Raw genomic sequence first — 18,486 nt, 5'->3', positions numbered from 1 at the left:
GTCTCTGGTGGACTAGTGTCCTGAACCCGGCTCTCCCACGTGAGAGGCTCAAGCCTGACACCCAGCTGGAGCAACAACACCCTGTCAGCCACTCGGCTCATAAGAAAAGGGAGAATAAATGAAAGAAAAAAATAAAATAAAAAGTTATTAAAAGAAAAAAAATTTAATATAAGAAATAAAAAATTAACAAGAAAAAGGAAAGAAAGAAAGAAGAGAGCAACTAAAGCAATAAACAAATCCACCAATGATAACAAGTGCAAAAAGTTTCCAAAGAAACCCCACAAAAAACAAAAAAATAGACAGACAGACTCCTAGGACAAATGGTAAAAGCAAAGCTATACAGACAAATTCACATACAGAAGCATACACATACACACTCAGAAAAAGAGAAAAAGGAAAAAAATATATATATATATATTAAAAAAGGAAGACAGCAACCAAATCAACAAACAAATCTACCAGTGATAATAAACTCTAAATATAAAGAAAATAACTCTAAAGATAAACATAAAACCAGAAGCAAATTAGATGCAGAAAGCAAACCCCAAGTCTACAGTTGCTGCCAATGTCCACCACCTCAATTTTGGGATGATTTGTTATCTATTCAGGCATTGCACAGATGCAGGGTACATCAAGTTGATTGTGGAGATTTAATCCGCTGCTCCTGAGGCTGCTGGGAGACGTTTCCCTTTCTCTTCTTTGTTCGCACAGCTTCTGGGTTTCAGCTTTGGATTTGGCTCCACCTCTGCATGTAGGTTGACTGAGGGTGTCTGTTCCCAGCCCAGACAGGACAGGGTTAAAGGAGCAGCTGATTTTGGGGCTCTGGCTCACTCTGGCCGGGGGTGGGAGGGGTACAGTATGCGGGGCGTGCCTGCGGCGGCAGAGGCCGGCGTGACGTTGCAACAGCCTGAGTTGCATCGTGTGTCCTCCTGGGTAAGTTGTCCCTGGATCACGGGACTCTTGCAGTAGTGGGCTGCACAGGGTCCCAGGAGGGGAGGTATGGATAGTGATCTGTGCTTGCACACAGGATTCTTGGTGGCTGCAGCAACTGCCTTAGCGTTTCATGCCCGTCTCTGGTGTCTGTGCTGATAGCCGCAGCTCACGCCCGTCTCTGGAGCCCGTTTAGGCAGTGCTCTGAATCCCCTCTCCTCGCACATCCTGAAACACTGGTGTCTTGCCTCTTCGGCAGGTCCAGGTTTTTTCCCGGACTTGCTCCCAGCTAGCTGTGGTGCTGTAGCCCCCTTCAGGCTGTGTTCATGCAGCCAACCCCAGTCTTCTCCCTGGGATCTGACCTCTGAAGCCTGAGCCTCAGCTCCCAGCCCCCACCAGTCCCGGCTGGAGGGTGAGCAGACAAGCCCCTCCAGCTGGTGAGTGCTGGTCGGCACCGATCCTCTATGTAGGAATCTCTCCACTTTTCCCTCTGTAGCCCTGTTGCTATGCTCTCCTCCATGGCTCTGAAGCTTCACCCCCCGTCCACCCCCCGTCTCTGCCAGTGAAGGGGCTTACTAATGTGTGGAAACTTCTCCTCCTTCACAGCTCCCTCCCAGAGGTGCAGATCCCGTCCCTATTCTTTTGTCTGTGTTTTTTGTTTTTTCTTTTGCCCTACCCAGGTATGTGGAGAGTTTCTTGCCTTTTGGGAAGTCTGAGGTCTTCTACCAGTGTTCAATAGGTGTTCTGTATGAGTTGTTCCACATGGAGATGTATTTCTTATGTATTTGTGGAGAGGAAGGTGATTTCCACGTCTTACTCTGCCACCATCTTGAAGGTCCCCCAGAGTGAGTTTTCAAGAGAAAAAAACCTATGCTACTTTTAAGAGACACACTTTAAATATAAAGATACAGGAATGTTGAAAATAAGGGGATGCAAACAATATACCCGGCAGACACTAACCAAAAGAAAGATGGTGAGGTTTTATTTTATTAATATCAGATAAAGGAAATGTTAAGACTAGAAGCATTATTGAATATGAATGATAAAAGTTTCAATGAAGATATAACAATTATAAATTTGTATTTACCTAATAGCATGCAATAAAAATATATAATATATAAATTGGCAGATTTACAATGAGAAATAGTCAAGTTCATAATCACAATAGGAGACTTTAACACAAAACTCTGTAACTGAGTATAAAAGCATACAGAAAACAGTATGGATATTGAAGATTTGAATGATATTTTAACAAATTTGCCCTAATTGACATATGTATTGAAAGTGGTGATGGATAATCAAAGAATACACATTATCTTCCATGCTCATGACTGCAGTCAGGCGAAAAAGCATGTATCAGCACCGTTAAAAGACTGAAATCATATATTCTCTGACCCCAAGGGTATTAAACTAGAAATAAATAACAAAATGATAACTATAAAAAACTCATATGTTTGTAAATTGGGAAATACATTTCATTTCTAGATACCTCATAGCTAACACAATACATTTCAATGGAAATGAGAATATATGTTTTTAAAGTAGTGATAATAAAAATATGTATCAAAATATGTGGGCTTCAGCTTAAACCATGCTTAGATTGTCATATATAAACTTAAATTCATATGTAAAAATAGAAAAAAGGATAAAAATCAGTTATCTAAATGTCCATATTAAGAAGGTAAATAGAGAACAGAAAATTAAGCCCAAATAAAGTAGAAGGAAAGAAATATAATGAGAGCAGAAGTAGATGGAATAATAATAAATGGTATCAACAAAGCTAAAAGTTGGTTAACAGACTAAATAAAATTAACAGTATCCTGGCAAGAATGATCAGAAACAAGATAGAAATGGCACCAATTATCAACATTAGGAAGGAAGAAGAGGATGTTACTACAGATGTTGCATTAATTTTTTTTAAAAGACCGCTATGAACAAATGTAAGCCAATGTATTTGAATATGTGGATAAATTTCTTGAATAGGACAACACGCTAAGACTGACACAATAATGAATATAAATGTGAGTCATCTTATACCAATTAAGGAGCTCAATCTATAATTTCAAGCTTTCCCACAAAGTAAATTTCAGAATCATATGGTTTAACCAGTTAATTGTTCCAAAACTCTGAGAAGATATAACACCAATCTTATGGAAATCTTTCTAGACAATAGAAAATCAGGAAAACTCGCTGCTTATTTTATGATGCCTGAATACCATTCATACCAAAACCTGACAGGGACAATGGAAAATTACAAAGCAAACTCTCAAACATAAATGGAAATTTTCTAAGCAAAATATTAGCAAAGAAAATCCTTGGGTATATGAAAAATAATTCATTATGATCAATTTTACTTTATTCCTGAAATGTGAAGTTCATTTTAAAAATCATTCAATGTAATTTGCTATCATAACAGAATAATGGAGAAAGCAATATGATCCTCTCAATAGATATGTAAAAAATGGTTTATAAGACTTATGATACAATTCTTAGAAAACTAGACATATTAGATAACTCCTTAATCTAATGAAAGGTATCTATAAGAATAAAACAGCTAACAAAAATAAATGCTGCATGATTGAAAGCTCTCTCCTTAAGCTCAGAAACAATACAAAAATAGCTTCTATTTTTGTATTGTTTATGTCTGTTCAAATTATACTGGAGAAGTTCTGGTTCCAGGGAAGATGGAGTAAGTTCACTTTTTTCCTGTCTCTCCTAATGAATGCACCTATAAAATATGGACAGAATGCATGATACAGCTATTTGAGAAATATGAAAAGTTAATAGCAACAGGCAAACTGGGAAAGATTGCCAGAATTGACGTGACACCAAGCTGGCTGTGAATTTATTATTGTTTTCCTCTGCTTTCCTTAAGCCTAAACTCACCACAGCAAGACACCTAGACATGAGCACTATAGCACAGACAGAGTTACCTCCAGAGAAGCCCTCTAGCTCTAGCTTGAGGGCCAGGAAATGGTATCCCTAATGCTCATAGAGTGCGGAAGTCACCCATTTTTTTCCCCTCTGTTCTCTTGTGCACCAGCAATCAGGAAATTCCATGAGGGCAGAAACAATAGCCAATGATAGGAAACTTAGGAGCCAAACTCTGAGGAAGAGTAACCTTCCTCTTCATTTAGTGGAGCTGTGGCTCCAAAAGGGTGGGTCTCTGTTCTTGTGTCACTTGAACCCAATAAGTACTGGGGAAATCATGGAGAGGGAGAAACTTTGGAAAGTAACCTCATCAAGTTTATAAAATCACCCTCAAGCCATACGTGTCTGGAACTGATCCAGATTAGCATATTTCTAAAGTCACTGGAGAGCTTAGCGAATGATATACTACCACCTAGGTCACAGACTGTAAACCAAGGACATATTTGAAAAACACTACAAAGATTGGGAAAACTGAACTGATATGGAAATAAGGCCACAGAAGGAAGCCATAAACTTGCAGCCTGACCTAATCAGGACTAAAAACAAAGTCAACATCCTTCACAGAATTTAAATTAGACATGTAGTTTCATAACTTAATAATCAAAATATTTAGAATAATATTCTAAATTATGTATCATATAAAGAACCATGAAAATTTAAATCCCACAGGAAAATCTGGTTAACAGGTACAAAAGGCCAGAATAACACTGATTTGGGATTATCGGACAAAAACTCTAACGTAGCTATAAAAGTAGCTCTAAAGTAGCTCTATAAAGAGAAGCATCTCATTCACAATAGAATCAAAAAAACAAAATACTTAGGAATAAATTTAACCAAGGGGATATATCTGTATACTGAAAAGTACAAGACCCTGATGAAAGAAAATGAAAAAGGTACAAAAAAATGTACTTGAAAGTTATTGAGAGTAGATTTTAAGTGTTCTTACCACAGAAAAGAAATGGTAATTTTTTTTTTTTTTTTGCAGTATGTGGGCCTCTCACTGTTGTGGCCTCTCCTGTTGCGGAGCACAGGCTCCGGACGCGCAGGCTCAGCGGCCATGGCTCACAGGCCCAGCCGCTCCACGGCATGTGGGATCTTCCCGGACCGGGGCACGAACCCGTGTCCCCTGCATCGGCAGGCGGACTCTCAACCACTGCGCCACCAGGGAAGCCCAGAAATGGTAATTATGTGATGTGATAAAGGTGTGAGCTAATGTTACAGTGGTAAGAATATTCCAATACATAAGTGTATCAAATCAACACATTGTGCACCTTAAACTTACACATATTATATGTCAACTATACCTCGATAAAGCTGAAAAATACTAAAAAAATAATAAAGTAGCTGTTACAAAAGTGATTAAGTAAGAAATTTTGAGCACTTTTACAACATTGTTAAAATAGGAAGTTTCATCAAAGAAATAGAATACAAAATGTAGAAAAAATGGAAATTTTTAGAACTGAAAGGTGCATTAACTGAAGTTTGAAAGAAACTCACTGTATAAGCTCAATAATAAATTGGAGATGACAGGAAAGAGTCAGTGAACATGAAAATAGATCTGTTGAAAAGACCAAATACTAACAATAGAAAGAAAAATATTAAAAATTAAAATGAGCAGAAACTCAGGTACTTGTGGAATGATAAAAAACAGTTTAGAATCCATGTCATCATAGTCCCAGAAATAGAGAAAACATGTAGTATTGAAAAATATTGGAAAAAAAAATAGCTGAGAACTTCTCAAGTTTGTGGAAAGCTATAAACCTACAGATTCCAGAAGCTTAGTATAAGCCAAATAAGAGAAACCCAAGGAAATCCAGGATCAGACACATCATAATCAAATTGCTGAAAACTAAAGAAAGAAAAAATCTTAAAATGAAGCCAGAGAACAATGAAGTATTACTGATGGGGTATAATTCCAATGATTGCTGGTTTCTCATCAGAAAAGATGGAGCCTGGAAGGAAGTGGGATGACATATTAAAAGTGCTGTCATTTTGGAGTTATATACTCATTGAAAATATACATCAGGAATGAAGGTGTAATAAAGACATAAACATGGGTGCATAAAGGGATCTATGGAAGTATAAAATTTCTATATTCCAATACAATGTGGTAAGTTATCTATCCTAAATAGACTGTGAAATGGTAAGTATATATATTTTTTAACTCCTGGAAAAAATTAGTTTAAAAATTATACAAGTGATAAAGTCAAGATCACAATATATAAATTAGAATGATATAATATAAAAGCAGTAAAGGGGAAAAATAATAACAACAACATCTCCAAACACTTGGAAGTTAAGCAGAAAATTTCCAAATAATCCATGGGACAAAGAAGAAACCACAGAAAAATTAGAAAATATTTTAATTGAACAAAAATAGAAAATACAGCATATCAGAATTTGTAGCAGTTAAAGCTGACGTTGGAAGGACATTTATAGCACTAAATGGTTACATTTAAAAAAGAGTAAGAGATTGAAGTACAAGACATTAGTGAAAGAAATTGAAGAAGACACAAATCAATGAAAAGGTATTCTGTGCTCATAGAATGGAAGAATTAATATTGTTAAAATGTCCATATTACCCAAAGCTATCTATGGATTCAATGCAATCCCTGTCAAAATTCCAGTGGCATTTTTCACAAAAACAGAAATGAAAAATCCTGAACTTTGTATATAACCCAAAAAGACCTCAAATAGCCAAAGCAATCTTGAGAAAAAAGAACAAAGTTGGAAGCATCATGGTCCCTGATTTCAAATAATATTAAAAAGTTATTGTAATTAAAACAGTATGGCATTGGCATAAAAACAGACACACAGAGCAATGGAACAGAATAGAGAGCCCAGAATTAAACCCAGGCATATACAATCAATTAATTTATGACCAAGGCATCAAGAATATACAGTGCATTAAGGAGAGTCTCTTCAATAAATGGTGTTGGGAAAATTAGACAGCCACAGCAAAAGAATGAAATTGGACCACTATCTTATACCATATTAAAAAATTAAAATGGATTAAAGATCTGAAATCATAAAACTCCTTGAAGAAAACATAGTCAGTAAGCTCCTTGACATAGGTCTTGGTGATAATTTTTTGAGTCTGACACCAAAAGCAAAAGCAACAAAAGCAAAAATAAACAAGTGAGAATACGTCAAGCTAGAAACTTCTGTGTAGCAAAAGAAACAATCATGAAACATCATGAAAAGGCATCCTATATAGCATGAGAGAAAATACTTGCAAACCATCTATCTGATAAAGAGTTAATATCCAAAATATGTAAAGAACTCATACAACTCAACATCAATAAAACAAAACAAACAAAACCAAAAAACAATCCAGTTAAAAAATGGGCAAAACACATAGCACAGGGAGATCAGCTCAGTGCTTTGTGACCACCTAGAGGGGTGGGACAAGGAGGGTGGTAGGGAGACTCAAGAGGGAGGAGATATGGGGATGTATGTATATGTATAGCTGATTTACTTTGTTATAAAGCAGAAACTAACACACCATTGTAAAACAATTATACTCTAATAAAGATTTTAAAGAAAAAATGGGCAAAAGATGTGAATAGACATTTTTCTAAAAAAGACATACAGATGGCCAAGAGGTAAATGAAAAAAAAATGCTCTACATCACTAATCATCAGGGAAATGTAAATCAAAACCACAGTGAACTCTCACCTCACACTTGTTAGAATGGCTATTATCAAAAAAAGACCAGAAGTAACAAGTGTTGGTGAGGATATGAAGAATAGTGAACCCTCATGTTCTGTTGGTGGGAATATAAAATTGGTGTAGCCACTGTGAAAGACAGTATGGAGGTTCCTCAAAAAATTAAAAATAGAATTACCAAATGACCATATGATCCAGCAATTCCACTTCTGGGTATTTATATGAATAAAACATAAACACTAAAAAGATATATGCACCCCCATGTTCATTGCAGCATTATTTATAATAGGCAAGATATGGAAACCACCTAAGTGTCCATCTATGGATGAATGGATAAAGATATGATATATACACAACTGAATATTATTCAGCCATTAAAAAAATGAAATTTTGCCATTTGTGACAAAATGGATAGATCTTGAGGGCATTATGCTAAGTGCAATAAGTCAGACAGAGAAAAACAAATACTGTATAATCTCTTTTATGTGTGGAGTCTATAAAAAAAGAAAACTAAGCTCATAGATACAGAGAACAGATTGGTGGTTACCAGAGGCAAGTGATGGAGGGGTGGTGGGAGAAATGGGTGAACTGTTTCTGTTTTCAGTTTAAATAAATTGAATAATAATAACAATGAAAATGCAGATAAGTTTCTTATTCTATGTATTTTCACCATAGAACAAGCAAGCATTAAACTCACGGCTCACTCACAAGCTCTTTAAAGGTCAGGTGCCCAACAGAATATCTATGATTAAGAATCTAGGTCTGGAGTTGCCTACTCAAAATTGGAGTTGAAGCTAGTAACAGTTGATGTCTAAAAGAAACAAAATTGAGTCAACAACTAAAATAAAAATTCTTCCCAGAGACTTTGACCTCAGGACTTTGGGAAATGTAATACATTTGGCTCAGAATAATGTATACAAAGGAATTTTCTAGCCATGATGTGCCATTCTTTCTTTTAAATTGAAGTATAGTTGACTTATGATATTATTAGTTTCAGGTGTACAACAGTGATTTGGTATTTTTATAGATTATACTCCTTATAAAGTTATTATAAAATATTGGCTATATTTCCTGTGCTGTATATTATATCTTTGTATTTTATTTATTTTATACCTAGTAGTTTGTACCTTTTAATCCCCTTCCCCTATCTTGTCCCTCCCTCCACCCTCACCCTATTGGTAACCACTAGTTTGTTCTCTGTATCTTTGAGTCTGTTTCTGTTTTGTTATATTTGTTCATTTGTTTTACTCTGGACTCCATATATGAGTGAAAACATACAGTATTTGTCTTTCTCTGGCTTATTTCACTAAGCATAATACTCTACAGGTCCATCCATGTTATTGCAAATGTCAAAATTTCATTCTCTTTTATGACTGAGTAGTATTCTATTTTATATATATATATATATATATATATATATCACATTTTCTTTATCCATTCATCTGTTGATAGACACCTAAGTTGCTTCCATATCTAACCCATTGCAAATAATGCTGCTGTGAACATTGGGGTGCATGTATTTTTTCAAATTAGTGTCTTCATTTTCTTTGGATATATACCTAGGAGTGGAGTTGCTGGATCAGAGGGTTGTTCTATTTTTAATATTTTGAGGAACCTCCATAATGTTTCCCACAGTGGCTGTAGTAATTTACATTCCCACATCCCACAACAATGTACTCGTGTTCCCTCTTCTCCACATCCTTGCCAATACTTGTTATTTCCTTCCTTTTTCATGATAGCCCTTCTGACAGGTGTAAGGTGATACTTCTTTGTCGTTTTGATTTGCATTTCCCTCATGATTAGTTATGTTGAGCATCTTTTCTTGTGTCTGTTGGCCATCTGTATGTCTTCTTTGGAAAAATGTCTATTCACGTCCTCTGTTCTTTTTTAAGTTGGGTTGTTTGTGATGTTGAGTTGTATGTGTTTTTCGTATATTTTGGGTATTAACCCCTTAACAGACATATCTTCTCCCATTCAGTCAGTTGCCCTTTCATTTTGTTGATGGTGTCCTTCATTGTGCAAACGCTTTTAAATTTAATTGGGTCCCATATATTTATTTGTGCTTTTTTTTCCCTTGCCTGAGGAGAGAGATCAAAAAAAAAAAAGCCATATTGCTAAGACCTATGTCAAAGAGTGTACTTGTTTATGTTTTCTTCTAGGAGTTCTATGGGCTCAGGTCTTACATTTAGGTGTTTAATCCATTTTGAGTTTATTTTTCTATATGGTGTGAGAAAATGTTCCGATTTCATTCTTTTACATGAAGCTGTCCAGGTTTCTCAACAGCACTTATTGAAGAGACTGATTCTTCCTCATTGTATATTCTTGCCATCTTTGTCATAGATTAATTGACCGTATGTGTGTAGGTTTATTTCTGGACTCTTTATTCTGTTCTGTTGATCTATGCATCTGTTTTTGTGCCAATACCAAAGTGTTTTTAATTACTATAGCTTTGTATTATATTTTGAAACTAGGGCCTGTGATGCCTCCAGGTTTGTTCTCTCTCAAGAATGATTTGGGTATTCAGGGTCTTTTGTGGTTCCATATGAATTTTAGGATTATTGTTTTAGTTCTATGGAAAATGTCATGGGTATTTTGATAGGGATTATATTAAATCTGTAGATTGCTTTGGGTGGTACAAATATTTTAACATTAATTTCTCCAATCCATGAACATGGGATTGCTTTGCATTTATTTGTATTAATCTTCAACTTCCTTCATCAATGTCTTACAGTTATCAGAGTATAAGTCTTTCGTCTCCTTGTTTAAATTTATTCCTAGGTATTCTATTCTTTCTCATATGATTGTAAGTGGGATTGTTTTGATTTCTTTTTCTGATAGTTCATTATTAGTTTATAGAAAAGCAACAGGTTTCTGTATATTAATCTTGCACTCTGCATCTTTACTTATGTCATTTATTAGTTCTAATAGTTTTGGGATGGAATCTTTAGGATTTTCTATATGCACTATTGTGTCATCTGCAAATAGTGACAGTCTTCCTTCTTCTCATCCAATTTGGGTGCCTTTTATTTCTTGTCTGATTCCTGTGTCTAGGACTTCCAATACTATGTTAAATAGAAATAGCTAGAGTAGGTATCCTTGCTTTATTCTTGATCTTAGAGGAAAAGATTTTTCACCATTGAGTATGATGCTCACTGTGGGTTTGTCATAATTGGTCTTTATTATGTTGAGATTTATCCCCTCTATACCAACTTTGTTGAGAATTTTTATCTTGAATGGATTTTGAATTTTGTCAAATGCTTTTTCTGCATCTGTTGAGATGATCATATGATTTTTGTCCTATGTTTTGTTAATGTGGTCTATCACATTGATTGATTTGCAGATATTGAACCATTCTTGCATTCCTGGGATAAATTCTACTTGATTATGGTCTGTGATACTTTTTACATATTGTAGAATTTGGTTTGCTAATATTTTGTTGAGGATTTTTGCATCTATGTTCATCAGGAATATTGACATGTCATTTTCTTTTTTGTAGTGTCTTTGTCTGGTTTTAGTATTAGGGTAATGCTGGCCTTGTAGAATGAGTTTGGGAGTGCTCCTTCCTCTTCTGTTTTTTGGAATAGTTTGAGAAGGATAGGTATTGACTCTTTTTTTAATGTGTTTGGTAGAATTGCCCTGTGAAGCCATCTGGTCCTGGACTTCTGTTTGTTTGGAGTTTTTTCATTACAGATTCAATTTCAATACTAGTAATGAGTATGTTCATAATATCTATTTCTTCCTGATTCAGTCTTGGGAGATTGTATCTTTCTAGACATTTATTCCTTTCTTCTAGGTTGTCCAACTTGTCAACGTTCATAGTATCCTCTTATGATTGTATTTTTTTTGATATCAGTTGTAAGTTTTCTTCTTTTACAAAGAAGTTCTTTACAAGGCCTTCTTTTTACAAAAAGTTGTAACTTTTCTAATTTTATTTGGGTCCTCTCCTTTTTTTTTTTTTTTTTTTTGCGGTACACAGGCCTCTCACTGTTGTGGCCTCTCCCGTTGTGGAGTGCAGGCTCAGCGGCCATGGCTCACGGGCCCAGCCGCTCCGCGGAATGTGGGATCCTCCTGGACCGGGGCACGAACCTGTGTCCCCTGCATTGGCAGGTGGACTCTCAACTACTGCGCCACCAGGAAAGCCCCCTCTCCCTTTTTTAATGAACCTGTCTAAAGGTTTATCAATTTTGTTTATCTTTTTAAAAAACTCAGCTCTTTATTTTATTGATCTTTTCTATTGATTTTTTCCCTTTATTTTCTTTATTCTTTTCTGATCTTTATTATTTCCTTCCTTCTGCTGATTTTGGGCTTTGTTTTTCTTTTCCTAATTCATTTAGATAGTAAGCTAGGTTGTTTATTGCAGATTTTTCTTGTTTCTTGAGGTATGCCTGTATCTCTACAACTTCCCTCTTGAAACTGCTTTTGCTGCACCATGTAGATTTTGAAAACTTGTGTTTTTATTTTCATTTGCCTCAAGGTATTTTCTAATTTCTCTGATTTGCTCATTGACCTGTTGGGTTTTTTTCTAGCAAGTTGTTTAGTCTCTGTATGTTTGTTTTTTCTATTTTACTTCCGATAATTGATTTCTAGTTTCATATCTTTGTGGTCAGAAAAGGTGCTTTGTATGATTTCAGTCTTCTTAAATTTATTAAGACTTGTTTTGTGGCCTAACATGTGCATATCCTTTTATCTGCTTAAAGACGAGCCTTTAACATTTCTTGTTAGGTTGGTTTAGTGTTATGAATTATTTTATTTTTTGCTTGTCTGGGAAACTCTTTGTCTCTCCTTCAATTTTGAACTATACCCTTGTTGGGTAGAGTATCCTAGGTTGTAGGTTTTTTCTTTTCAGCACTTTAAGTATTTCATGCCACTCCCATCTGGCCTGAAAAATTTCTGCTGAGAAATCAGCTGGCAGCCTTATGAGGATTCCCTTGTACATGATTTTTAAAAAAGATTTTATTGGGGTATAGTTGATTTACAATGTTGTGTTAGTTTCAGGTTTACAGCAAAGTGAATCTGTTATACATATACATATATCCATTCTTTTTAGATTCTTTTCCCATATAGGCCATTACAGAGTATTGAGTAGAGTTCCCTGCACTATACAGTAGGTTCCTATTAGTTATCTATCAATACTTTATATACAGTAGTGTGTATGTGTCAATCCCAATCTTCCAATTTATCCATCCCCCCAGCTTAATCCCCAGTAACCAAAAGTTTATTTTCTACATCTGTAACTCTATTTTTGTTTTATACATAAGTTCATTTGTAGCCTTTTTTAGATTCCACATATAAGCAATATAATATGATATTTGTCTTTCTCTTTCTGACTTACTTCACTCAGTATGACAGTCTCTAGGTCCAACCATGTTGCTGCAAATGGCATTATTTCGTTTCTTTTATGCTGAGTAATATTCCATTGTATATATGTACCACATCTTCTTTATCCAGAGAAAACCATAATTCAAAAAGATACATGCACCCCAGTGTTCATTGCAGTATTATTTACAATAGCCAGGACATGGAAGCAACCTAAATGTCCATCAGTAGCGGAATGGATAAAGAAGATGTAATGATTCTTTGTTTTTCTCTTGTTGCCTTAAAATTATCTTTAACTTTTGTCATTTTAATTATATGTCTTGGTATGGGTCTCTTTTGGTTCATCTTGCATGGGATTTTCTGTGCTTCTTATACCTAGATATCTGTTTCCTTCTTCAGTTTAGGGACGTTTTCATCCATAATTTCATCAAATACATTTTCTAGTACTTTCTCTCTCTCTTCTCTTTCTGGGACCCCTATAATGCAAATGTTAGTATGCCTGATATTTTCCCAGAGGTCCCTTAAACTATCATTTAAAGCTTTTTTCCTTTTTGCAGTTGTGATTGGGTGACTATTCTTTCAGATCACTCATGCATTCTTCTGTATATCCTAATATGCTCTTAATTCCTTCTAGTGTATTTTTTATTTTAGTTATTGTATTCTTCAGGTCTCACTGATTCTTTTATATATTTTATAGTTTTGCTTAAGTTCTAATTGTGTTCATGTATTCTGTTTGCAAGTTCTGTTAGCATTTTTATTACTATTGCCTTAAACTCTTTAAATAAATTATTTATCTCTGTTTCAGTAGGGATTTTTTTTCCTGTGGTTTTATCTTGTTCTTTCATTTGAAATATATTCCTCTGTCTTCTCATTTTAGTTAACTTTCTCTGTTTGTCTCTATGTAATTAGGTGAAGCTGTTACCTGTACTGGTCTTGAAGGTGTGTCCTTGTGTGGGCAAATCACTATTTAGTCTGCATGTGCCCAGTGGATTTGGTGGGAGAGCTGGATCTGAAGTGAGCACAGACTGCATCTTCTACTGGAGTGTGCTGGCAGCTGCTACCTTCCTAGGAGGTAGGTCTGGAGTTGGAGGGGTTGGAGCCAGAGCCAGGTATAAGCTGGGGCTTCTCTTAGGCTCAGTGGCAATTGCTGCTCTGTCAGGGAGTGGGTCAGGGCCTGAGGAGCTGGAGCGGGAGCTGGAGCAAGAGCTCTGAGGGAATTGGGCTTCTCCCCAGTGTGTTGGCAGTCTCTGCCTTGGTTGGGGGTGTGTCTGGGGCCTGATGGCTTGGGGCTGCACTTCTAAGCTCGTTCTGCTTTTTCTCAGGTGTGTGTGCCTTGGTTAGAGACTAGGTTGGGTCCAGAGAGGTTGGAGCTGCACTGCTGAGCTGGCTCTGTTCCTTTCCTGGTGTGTGTGTATGTACACACACGTTGGCAATGGTGGCCTCTGCCTTAGCAAGGAGTAGTGCTAGAGCAGGATGTGCTCGAGCAGTGGCCTAGTGTGGGCTGGGGCACACCGGAGCATTCCTAGTAAGCCATCCAGCATGCTAGGCAGTTTTCAATGTGTTGTCATTGCACTGGGACTAGGAGCAAGCAAGTCTATGCACGTGCTCTTTAATAGCAGAGTCTCAGTTTCTTACAGTCCCCATTCACTGGTTTTCAAACCAGCTAAGAGGGCTCATCTTCCTGATGTTGGACCTCAGGGTTGGGGTGCCTAATATGCAGCTCAAATCCCTCACTCCCCAGGGAGGATTTCAAAGCCTGTGATATTCCCCTCCTCTTCTGGGTCACACGCTAGTGGTACAGATACCAGTTAGATTGCTTCTTCTCTCCTCCTACCAGATTCCATGTGTTTTTTCTTTATGGCCTTGGTTGTAGAAGAGCCATTCTCCTAGTCTTAGGTCAGCAAGAGTTGCCATATATGTAGTTGTAGTTTTGATGTGTTCATGGGGGGAGGTGAGCTCAGCGTATTCGTACTCTACCATCTTGATCCCACCTCCACATCATGATATGCCATTCTTATCATTTCTTTCAAAGTCCCACATCATTGGGAGATGGGTAACATTCAGTCAATTGATTTAAACTTAGTATGCTTTGTGCTGGTTGTGGTTATCCTATTATATTTCCTGAATCTTGTGAAAGGATTGTACATATTTGTGCATGTTAAAACAAGTATCCCTGTAGCTACATGTGGGGCCCCAGATGCACTGAAACAGTCAGATAATTGTATCCTTCAGAATAGATTTCATTTAAATTGTAATACCTAAAAAAATCAAATCAATAATAAGAGATCTCATCTTAAGAAAGTAGAAAAATATGCAGAAAAACACATATCAAGCAGAATTAAGGACAACTACAGAAATTAATGAAATTGAAAACAGAAAAAACATAGAGAAGATCAAAATCAATGAAACCAAAAGCTGTTTGTTTGTGACAATCAATAAAATAAAAAACCTCTAGCAAGACTTACAAAGAAAAAGAGATTAAACAAAAATGACCAATATCATAAAAGAAAGAGGGGAATATAATAATAGACCCCATAGACATTAAAAGGATATTAAGAGAATTTTAGAAATAATTCCACATATATAAGTTCAACAGCTTAGATAAAATGGACTAATCCTCCAAAACCACTGTGGTTGGCTTAAAATACCCCTCCCAAGGTATTTGCACATCATAATCATAGGAACCTATGAATGTTACCTTATATGGCCAAATGAGACTTTACAAATATAACTAAGAATATTAATGTAGGGAGATTATCTGAATTATCCAGTTTTGTCCAATGTAATCACAAGGGTCCTTATAAGAGATAAGGCAATGTAAAGAGAGGTAGAGAAAGATCTGAAATTGCTATACTGCTAGTGTTGAAGATGGAGGAAGGTATTCTGAGCCAAGTACTACACGGAATGCAGCTTTAGAGCTGGAAAAGACAAGGAAATGGATGACCCCGTAGAGTCTTTTGAAGGGCACAGACCTGCCAACACCTTGATTTGAGCCCATTAAGACTCATTTAGACTTTCTGACCTCCAGAACTGTAAGGCAACAGATTTGTGTTGTCTCAATTCACTAAGTTTGTGGTAATTTGTTACAGAAGCAACAAGAAAACTAATACAACTGCAAACTATCAAAAGTCACCTAGTGTGAAGTAGGTAACCTGAATTGTCTTTATAACAATTAAAGTAACTGAATTAGTAAAAAACATTGAAAATAGAAATCTCTAGGCCCATATGATTTCCTTTGTGAATTCTACCAAACATTTAAAGAAGAAATAACACCAATTCTTTACAAGCTCTTCCAGAAAATAAAAGCAGTGGGAATAATTCCCATGTCATTTTGTGAAGTCAGCATTAACCTGATAGCAAAACCAGACAGGATTAAAAAGAAAACTATAGACCAATATTCCTAATGTGGATAGATGCAAACATCCTCAGCAATATTAGCAAATCTAATGCAGGAATATGTAAAAATAATTATATACACAATGACCAAGTGGGTTTCACCCAGGGAATGCAATGTGACTTCAATATTCAGAAATAATCAATTTAATTCATCATACAATCAGCCTTAAAAATAAAAACATATGCAGAGAAAGCATTTGACAATATACAACATTCTTTCAAGATAAAAACTCTTGGCAGTTTAGGAGTAGAAGGGATGTTCCTCTGCTTGATAAAGTTTATCTAAAAAAAAAAAGCCCTATAGCAAACATCATACCTAATAGTGAAATAGTGAATTATTTCCTCCTAAGATTGGAATTAAGCAAGAAGGCAACAATGTTCTCTCTTACCCCTCCTATTCTACATTGTACTGGAACTCATAGTCAATGCAACAAGGCAAATACACAATGAAAAGCATCCCATATTAGAGAAGAAGAAACAGAACTGTCTCTATTTTCAGACAATGTGATTGTCCATGTAGAAAATCCAAAGTACTCTACAAAAATCTCCTAGAACTAATTAGAGAGTTTAGCAAGGTAGCAGGACACAAATTCAGCACTCAAAAATCAATCGTATTTTAATACACATGTTATAACCAAAGACATGTACTAGAATGTTTATAGCAACATTATTCATAACAGCTAAAACTGAAAACAACCTAAATATTCATTAATATTAGAATAGATAAATGCATTATGGTATATTTGTATAGTGTAATACTATACATAAATTAAAATGAATTATTTCTACATGCAGCAATACATAACATAATGTTCAACAAAGTAAGTCAGACAAAAGAAAAGACATCATGTATGATTTCATTTATAGTTAATAACAAGCAAACTAATCTATGGTAAAGAAATCAGATAGTGATTATTTTTGGGAAGCAGGCAGGAATATTTACCGTGAAGGCTTCTGGAGTGTTGGTAATGTTCTATTTCTTGATTAAGGGGAAGTTACACAGATATGTTCATTTTGTAAAAGTTAAGCTGTTGAAAATTTATGGTGCAAGTGTTTTTTCTGTATCTGTAGCTGATATATATATATATATATCTCATGCACATAAACACACAGGTAAATATAAATTTTTAAAGTTTACTAGTGAAAGGAAGCACTTACAACATATTGCTTACAAAAGAGACATGATAGAAAGAGATAATATGTAAGTATATCCTCTGAGCATGAGGCAGTTATTTTAGTAAAAATAAATAAGTAAATAAAAAAATAACTTTTAAAAAGTAAGAAAAAATACATAAGTATAAAGTTGGAAGACAGAGGAAAAACCAAACACAAATTTTAAAGTTGTGTTTGTATAATGATGAGTCCCACTCCCACCCCTTTACCATTAAAGGTTAAAATTCTTCATAGGGACTTACCCGATGGTCCAGTGGCTAAGACTCCGCACTCCCAATGGAGGGGGCCTGGGTTCAATCCCTTGTCAGGGAACTAGATCCCACATGCCGCAACTAAGAGGCCGCACGCCACAACTAAAAGAGCCCGCATGGCACAATGAAGATCGTAGATCCCTCATGCCACAGCTGAAGATCCCCGCACGTGGCAATGAAGATCCCGTGTGCCTCAACTAAGACCTGGGACAGCCAAATAAATAAATAAATAAATATTTTAAAAATTCTTCATAGTGGATTAGGAAAACAAATACAACAATATAGACTTTTAAGAGTTATTCTTAAAATAAAGTCCCCAGAAAACAAAGAAAATTACAGGACAAATATATATTGATCAGATGAAGAGCATACTTTAAAGCAAAAACTAGTGAGGAGATAAAAAGTATATATTCATAATGATAAAAGGGAGGCCAATAATACATAATATTAATACATTTTTACCTAATGAAAGCAATAATAAAAAATAAATACACAGAGAAATTGATATGTTTGTAGAATTAAATTAGCGTTCCTACTCAAGTATCCAAAAGAAATACAGGAAGAGAATGTTAAAAATAGTATTAGTATGATAGAAATAATTTGTATATGTTTGTGGTGGGTTGAATAATGGCCCCCAAAAGATATGTTCAGGTGCTAAACTCCAGTACCTGTGAATGTGATTATATTTAGAAATAGGGTCTTTGCAGATGTAATTAAGGATCTTAAAATGAGATCATCCTGGAGTTAGAGTTGGTCTTGCATACAGTGACAGTGTCCCTATATGAAACAGAAAAGGAAAAGACACAGAGACACACAGAGG

This window comes from Globicephala melas, chromosome X (assembly GCF_963455315.2).
Source record: "Globicephala melas chromosome X, mGloMel1.2, whole genome shotgun sequence".
NCBI lineage: Eukaryota > Metazoa > Chordata > Mammalia > Artiodactyla > Delphinidae > Globicephala > Globicephala melas.
This window is presented reverse-complemented; position numbering follows the sequence as displayed.